The sequence below is a fragment of the Callospermophilus lateralis genome, unplaced genomic scaffold (genome assembly GCF_048772815.1).
Source record: "Callospermophilus lateralis isolate mCalLat2 unplaced genomic scaffold, mCalLat2.hap1 Scaffold_148, whole genome shotgun sequence".
Taxonomy (NCBI): Eukaryota; Metazoa; Chordata; class Mammalia; order Rodentia; family Sciuridae; genus Callospermophilus; species Callospermophilus lateralis.
Genome location: NW_027512614.1, coordinates 3,005,514 through 3,013,491, shown reverse-complemented (window position 1 = coordinate 3,013,491; position 7,978 = coordinate 3,005,514). Strand labels below are relative to the sequence as shown.

Genomic DNA, 7,978 nt, shown 5'->3' with positions numbered 1-7,978 from the left:
AACAGCGACCAGGCTGTCTGGGTCAGTGCACTAGCTTTTGAACAAAATAGTGCTAGGGACCTCCCCGATAGAGAAGCTCAACAAGCAGGCATGTGTCCTTAATTTATCAGACACTCAGGTTCTAAAGATATTGGTCAGAAGAGTATATGCTGTAAAAACTGAGTTGAAAAATGTCCAAAGACAAAAAGAACATTAAACCGGCTCATTTCAGATCTGGAAGCTCCATCTCTGCTGTGGCCGTAGCCTCCTTTCTATTAGTCTATGTGATGGGCAAGATGAGGCTACTAGTTTAGCCCCCTCCAGGTTAGCCCCACTAATACTAAATAAATGGCATAAATATTAATACAAAGGACACTGTTATTATTTTAAATCTGTTAGTTGTGGAAAAGATGTGCGTTAATGCAACTGGCGCTAATGCAATGGGCAGTCCACTTTTTCCCGGTATGGTTTCACTTTTCATCTGGGGACGAACTTCGGGGAGGAGCCAGCCTCTCCTGAATCCCTCCTTCTGTTTCCTTTTGGAGCCAACAGAATCTGATTAATACTTAATCAGATGAGCAAAAGCCACTTGAAGAATGATGAGATTTTTGCCACATCCTTGTGGCCACAGTAATATACTGTACGAGCACACATGATCAGAATTCTGTGACTATTCCCTGGAATGAGGCCTGGTCTGGAATCTCCTATAAAAACGGACCACTGTTAGGCATGAGGGCTACTCCCCTCTGCTTCTAGGGCCCACTAGGATTTGTGCTATGGTAGGAGAGATGACATAGAAAATGACAACAACAAAAAAAGGCACAAAATATTCAAAACATGGGAGGAGTTCACCAGACCACCCAGTCACAGAGAATCTGCCTTGGTTTTGCTCTGTTAAAGAGTCACCATCATGCAAAGGTGCCTAAACAACAGGATGGGCCAAACTCCAAGCCTGGCCTTGATTGTAGCGGTAACAAAGGGCAAGCCCATAGTCACACCAGTGTGATCTCCACATCCTCCATCTTCTCTGCTGGCCTTCGGTGGTTCTGTGTGGGTGGAGGGGGAGCCGCTCGAACCTGAGTAAAGAACAAAATCTTGGTTTGTAAGTCAGCTTCCAGACTCAGGCTGGAGCATCTGCAAAGTCCAACCAGTCCTCTATCCAATGACATGGGCACATACTTTCAGTGTAAATTTCCCACCCCGAAAAGCAGGTACTGTTCTGGATGAAATGTCAAGTCTACAAATGAGACTGCTGCCTGGGCTAAAAGCCCTGGGCACAATAGTTACTAAAGCCCTAAAATCCTTCTCCAAAGCTAAAGCCTGGAAGGCAAGAGCGCAATACTTAGGGAAATAAGACATTTCAGCATGTCTTGGGAGTCAGTTCTAAGAGAGAAGGCTGGAGAGGCAGGCTGGGGCAAGAAATGAAGGGCCTTGTTGAGACATGTTATAAGAAATCTGGGCTTGGGCTGGGATTGTAGCTCAGCGTAGAGCGCTTGCCTAGCATGGGTGGGACCCGGGTTTGATTTTCAGCACCACATAAAAATGAAGGCATTGTGTTGTGTCCATCTACACCTAAAATATAAATATTAAAAAAAACCCTATATTTAAAAAAAAGAAATCTGGGCTTTATTCTGTAGGCAGGGGAGTCTTTGATGGATTGTAAGGCATATCAGATCCATGAAAAGATGTCTCAGATAACAGTTTGGAGAAGAGATTGGAAGTGGGCAACAGGACAAGTGAGCTGACAACATAGGAGACTTTCCAGACTTTTCAGAATGAAGGCTGATGTGAGCTGAACTAGATACCAGGAATGGAGGAAGCAGAACAGTGAAGAGTTTTGAGACCTGTATCCAAGGTAAACCTGGCAAGACCTGGTGATGACTGCAGGTAGGCCAGGAAGGTCTGAGAAATGCCTCCAGAGCACTGGTAGGATAGAGGATCCATTCACCAAGACAGGCAAAATGGAAGAAGGAACATGTCTTGGAGGGAAGGTAATTCACTAATTTTTGCTGAGTTTTGGGGGTTGGTCTCAGACATATAAGTTGAGATTACCACAAGTCTGAAACTCACTGAGAGACATGATTCTGGGATTTGGTTCTCACAGTCATGGGAATAGGTAACTTGGGGAGAATATGTTGAATGACTTCAAGAGAAGCAGTCTAGGGACAGGATCATGAAAAGTATCAGCAGAGATGGAGAGAGGAGGAGAAACCTGCTAAGGTCAATGAAAAGGAAGAGCTGGAGGTATAGAGCCAGCCAGCAAAGTGTGGTGGACAAGAAAATTAGCCCCGATTTCTCCATTTCTACTCTTACCCACCAGCCCATGTTACTAATGCCTCTTGCTTGGACAACTGCTACATCCTCCTAATGGCTCCTGTATCAGTTCTGCCACCTTTTATTGGTCTCCACTTGGTAGCCATAAATATGTGTTTAAAATACAAAACTAATCACAACACTGCCCTGCTTAATACCTCACAATGGCTTTCAATCACATTTAGAATCAAGACCCAAGTCCCTGCCAGGTGTGGTGGCCCAGCCTGTAATCCCAACTACCCAGGAGGTTGAGGCATGAGTATCACAAGTTGAGGCCAGCCTGAGCAATTTAGTAAGACTCTGTCTGAAAAAAATAAATAAATAAAAAGGGCTGGGGCTATAACTCAGTGGTATAGTACCCCTGGATTTATTCCCCAGTATAAAAAAAATATTAAGATCCAAGTCATTAATAAGGAACTCAAAGCATATCTGCTTAATGAATCAACCTAGTGGTTCAAGAAGGTCAAGGAAAACAGAATTGCAAAGGGTCCACTGGATTACCAGTATGAAAGCCATGACCTTGAAGAGGAGTGGTAGTGGAACTAAGATGGCAGTAAAGTGAAGGGTGAGCATAGGTAACTATTTGTCAGAATATATCCCTGAGAACAGGAGTTCTTTGAGGTCATTTAGTGTATTTCAATGCTCCTCAAAGAGGCAAATACGGCCTGGAAAATAGATTCTTAATAAACACTTGCTAAAACAATTGTTTTTATGTTACAATTATACTACTTCAATGTTCCTAGAGCTTGAAATACAATTGAAATACACCTGCACAGTGGTTATCTTGTGATCTTACCATGTCAGTGAGAAGTGTTCCAGTATAAACTAAATGATCCAAGATGAATTGACTTTAGAGCTGTCGAGGCTGTTTGAGGTGGGAAACGGTAGATACTTTTCTGGCACATAACCCACTTAGCCTTTTTAATCGCTCTTTTTTTAAATTTATTTTTTAGTTATAGGTGGACACAATATTTTATTTTTATGTGGTGCTGAGGATTGAACCCAGTGACTCATGCATGCTAGGCGAGCGTTCTACCTCTGAGCCACAACCCCAGCCCCTCAATCAATCTTTTTACCTTCCCAAATTCATTTCATCCTTGTTTGGCAACACACAGGGGCCGATTTGGATTTGGAAGAACTATGCATTCTATAACCCTGCCAGCTAGGAGACTTACAGGCAGGAGTTTGCCATATGAGGTCTCAGGAGTATGCCTTGATGCCTGTGAGAATCCTGGTGACTCAGCATGGAGGCTATTTTCTAAGGGAGAGAATTAAAAAGCTCAATTTATGTGGTGCTGTGCAATAAAATGCACTCAGACCCTGCCCAGAGGACCCTTACCATTTGTTGAAGGAGACGGGGGAAGAGCTGGGCACTCCTCTTATCCGGGCTGGGGTAAGGACTGCTGGGAGGCTTTTCATACAGCGGTAGCGGAGGCAGGGATGTTTGCGGCTTGGGGGAAGGAGAGATCTGCATGGAAGGAGGCAAGGTTACCAGGTGCTCTTGGCCTCAGGAAAGAGAGCTGGCTTCTTCTCTGCTGCTGAACACACATTCCTATTCTCTGGGACTAAATTATGACTGTTAAAGCTTGTCAGCCTTTTGCTCGTCAGCAAATGGACCTAAAATAACTACCCCAAACTGTTTCATGATGCATTTAACAGTTTCCTATCATAGATCTCATTATATTACTGATTTTAGTTTATCTTCAAACAGTTACCAAGTCAAACCATTCTCTAAACTTTTCTTTTTTAATTGAAAATATGATAAATTAGTCAATTCAACAAAGCTAAGGAAGAACAAAAAAGGGGACAAATTGTACTGTTTTTACATATGAAGATACAATAACTGGCTGAGCTTCTTGTATGTGAGGCTAAGTTATTATCACGCAAACAAGATTGGCAAACACTTTCTTTATTCTTCTACCTGCCAGGCTGCTGTAACAGATCCCCAGAGAAAAACTGAACTGAATAAATTAGGACTTCCTGTAAATGCAAGTTTCCTACTGATGAGCAAAACCTTACAGCCCCTTTATTGTGGGACAGGGGCTCTGGCAGGCCCTGGGTTATGTGGTAGGGCTCTGAGTGTGATAGAACGAAGAGCTACCTCAGAGTTGTACCACATAAACTAACCATGGACATAACACATTCTCTCTCCGATTTGTTTTTTCTCTCTCCACCAAACCAACCTTTGATATGCTATATACGATTTAGTATTTTGGTTAATAGATTCACAGAATGCAGAAGAATGAAGGCATAATAGGGTCATATCCCACAAGGGTCTGACCGTCAAGTCTCTGGTTTCTGAAATTCAGCTATATAGACATCTGGCAATTGAGGACTGGAACAGGGAGGGTGAGGCAGAGAGACTGCAACCCACTTTTGCCTGGTTCAAGAGACCCTAGGGAGTTTTTTTCTTTAATCACGTTTTAAAGCAGCTGTTCTTTTCTTCTTTTCAGCAGTGCTGGGGATCAAACCTTGAACGTACTAGGTAAACATTCCACCACTGAGCCACACCTCCATCCCTTTAAACATTATAAAATTCAGCTCTCCCCACTCTGGTACCTGAATCTCTTTCATCCATGGAGTATCACCATTTTCTGAGGCTGAAAGTTCTTCTACTAGCACCGATGGGAACACTCCAATCCGCCCATTGAATTCCCCTTCCCAGAAGCCATCGTCATCTTGGTTCTCTTTGTTCAAGATACGAATGATTGCTCCCTCAGGAAAAGATAGCTCATCATCTGTTTGGCCCTCATAATCATAAAGTGCTTTCACAAAACAGACTAGAAAGCAAGAGAGAGACAAATCTGGTTAAGAACAAAGGCTGCTTTTGCAACCACCCCTATGCTCACATGACAACTCAGAGAGCACCACTCAAAGTTGTAATTTTTTTACTCACTGTGATCAAAAAAGGGAAACAAAAAACAGGAAGAAAGTGCTTTTTAACCTACTGAAGGCTTACTCCTAGGGTAATACAGTTTAGGTCAAATGTGACCAAATAAAGTGTGCCTTGTTTCAGTCTTTACCACTGGCATCTCCGTTGAGGCTGCCTGAAACGAGTTCTGCTTCTATGGAATTGCTGGATGTGTGTGACCGACTGTCCAAAGTGGCCAAGGACTGCAGCATGCTCAGTAGGCTGTTCGAGGTGGGAAACTGTAGGTACTTTTCTGGCACATAACCCACTTGGCCAACTTTATTTCGAGCCTGGGTAAAAGACATGGTTACAAAACAGGTTTGCACACACAAAGGTTTGGACCGGACATAATAAGAACCAAAACAAACTCCTAAAAATGTCACAAGAGGGGCGATATGAGCAAAGGAATATACCTTTACCCAGTCTTCCATATCTCCATCTTCAATCACTTCTAACACCTCATGTTCCTCAATGGTCAACTCATCTGCTTGAGAAGCCTGCAATGGAGGATGGTCATGGACAAAATTAAAAAGGTTAGATAAAGAGCAGATGTGAGCTGGTCAGAAAAAAAACTGGGGATCAAAATATTGAAATGATTTTGAGAAACATAAAAATTTCAATGCTGTAAAACTATCATAATGAGGTGAAGTTTTACTCTAAAAAAATGAAACAAAATAAAACTGCAACTAAAACTGGATCCTCAGGAGGCAATCAGATCAGTGATCAGCACTGGGCTGGAAGTGAAGGATGTGGGTTCCAGCTTCAGCTCAGGTACCTAGTGGTAAGTTACTCAGCCTCCATTTCTTCAAAATGACAGTCCTGCCATTCTCTTGAGGATTGGGGAGTTAATGTAGGATGAATAAGCACAGAACCATGACGACTTGGGAAGCACAGGCAGAGGAGAAGGCACTGAAACGGAAGTGCTACCAAAGGCTACCATGGAGGTGCATGGAAAATGCAAAGGGCTATGTACATGGATTGGATGGAGGTTAAGCAATGCCGAGGGTTGATCTGGAATTGCTATAAAATAGTGGCCCAAAGAGGAAAATTGTGGGAAAGGCCATGATTGAGATCAGGCAAAATTTGGATTATGCTCCAATATTAGTATGGAGACTGGGTTGATTCTTAGAGGTTCTACACAATCTGTGATGGCTTTATTGTCCCTGATAGCACCAGTCACCAGATTTTCCCTTAGGACAACAAAACCTGAGAGGAGACTCTCAGAGGCTCCACAGAGGGGTTGGAGAGTCTGTTTGGCTTTGCTTCCTAAAGAGCCTTGTATGTCATATTAACAGGTGGGCTTGTGAGTATCTTCTGGCTCTCTGGTAAAAGCCTTAAAAGCTTCCCCCAAGTCCCAAGATCAGTTAAAATTGTCAACTGAGACCATATAGTTTTTCAAATCTCACAATTTCAAAGTGTAAAATATCTCCAAGTTACACAAGCAAAAATTGGGCAAGAAAGTTAGTCAGTTTCTATGATTCACTCCACATTTTGCAAGCTTTAAACATTTCATCAAAACCCAGATTCTGAAGCTACCATAGCTCCTTAAGACAAAAACAGTCTTGAAAATGGGTGTTAAACCAGAGAATTCTATAAGACTAGATTTTCTCCCCTCAGTATTAGGGTTTGAACCCCAAACCTCACACATGCTAGGCAAATACCCTACCACTGAGCTATATCCCCAGCCACTCCAGGACCAGATTTTAAGTAAATTACCTCTTATGTTAATATATGAAACCCACTTATTTACTTTTTTTAAGTGTAAAAGAGAATTTATTTAATTGAAAAGAAAAGAGACAGAACTCCTGCAGGATGAGAGGGGACCTGATAGAAATTGTCTCATTTACTCTTTTTAAAAATTTGTTCTTCATAGTTATACACAGCAGTAGAGTCAATTTTGGCCTCAATTATTCTTTTTTGAGGAAAATAATTTAGTTCTTTATTATTTATTGGGATGTGGACGTGCAGCACTCTTTGTAAAAAAGAAAAATCAGGCTTAATGCATCTTAAAATTTGGAATTAAATGAGTTAAGTCTATTTGATAAAGATTCTCTATTAAAAAAGAAGATGTTTTATAACATTTAGTCTGAAGAGTGATAGGTAAGTTATTACTGTTCTTGAAATAAAAAAAGCCAAATAGCTTGGAGGATATTTTTTATATAATTAATTCAGCATATACAAAAACATAATCCTACAAAAAAGACAGCATACGAGAGGGCCATGTGACACTGCCAAGATCATTAGTCAACAGGAGGTAAATATGGGCAATTTCAGGATTTAAGCATTGGATAAATTGTTGAATGAGATAATTAGTGTTGGTCCACATTTACTCTTGATAGCTTTTCCAATGGAATTTCTTTGCTATTCTGAAACCACATTGTGTCCTGAATATACCAGTAAAAGGTACTTCTGTAGTAAAGCCGTTTTCCTAAATTACATGCCAAGACTTAAAAAGTCTCAATACAACCATACCAGTCTCTACCCTGTGTGAGAGCAAAGCAGGATATGTTGCTGTCCTTGTGCAACAGCCATTGAGGCCCAGTGCAGCAGGAGTCTTCTAGCAGAAGCAGACACTAGCATGACTGTGCTGACACCACACACCAATGACAACTTTTGTACAAGGTTTTCCTCTACATGGCAATAAAGACCTAGAGTCTGGGCCCTGTGAGCCTCGGGGTACCCTGGACCAGCACACTCTTCCCTGTGGTCTAGGTGCACCATGTCTCTCTTGCTTCTATGCTTATTCCCGGCTGCTCCTTTTGTCTGTCCTGCTCT

General features: G+C 41.9%; 1 pseudogene; it reads right to left on the bottom strand.

Moving 5' to 3' along the window:
• Nucleotides 1-907: 907 nt before the first annotated feature.
• LOC143388641 (F-BAR and double SH3 domains protein 2-like) overlaps nucleotides 908-7,978 on the bottom strand; it is a 150,599-nt pseudogene continuing 143,528 nt past the window's right edge.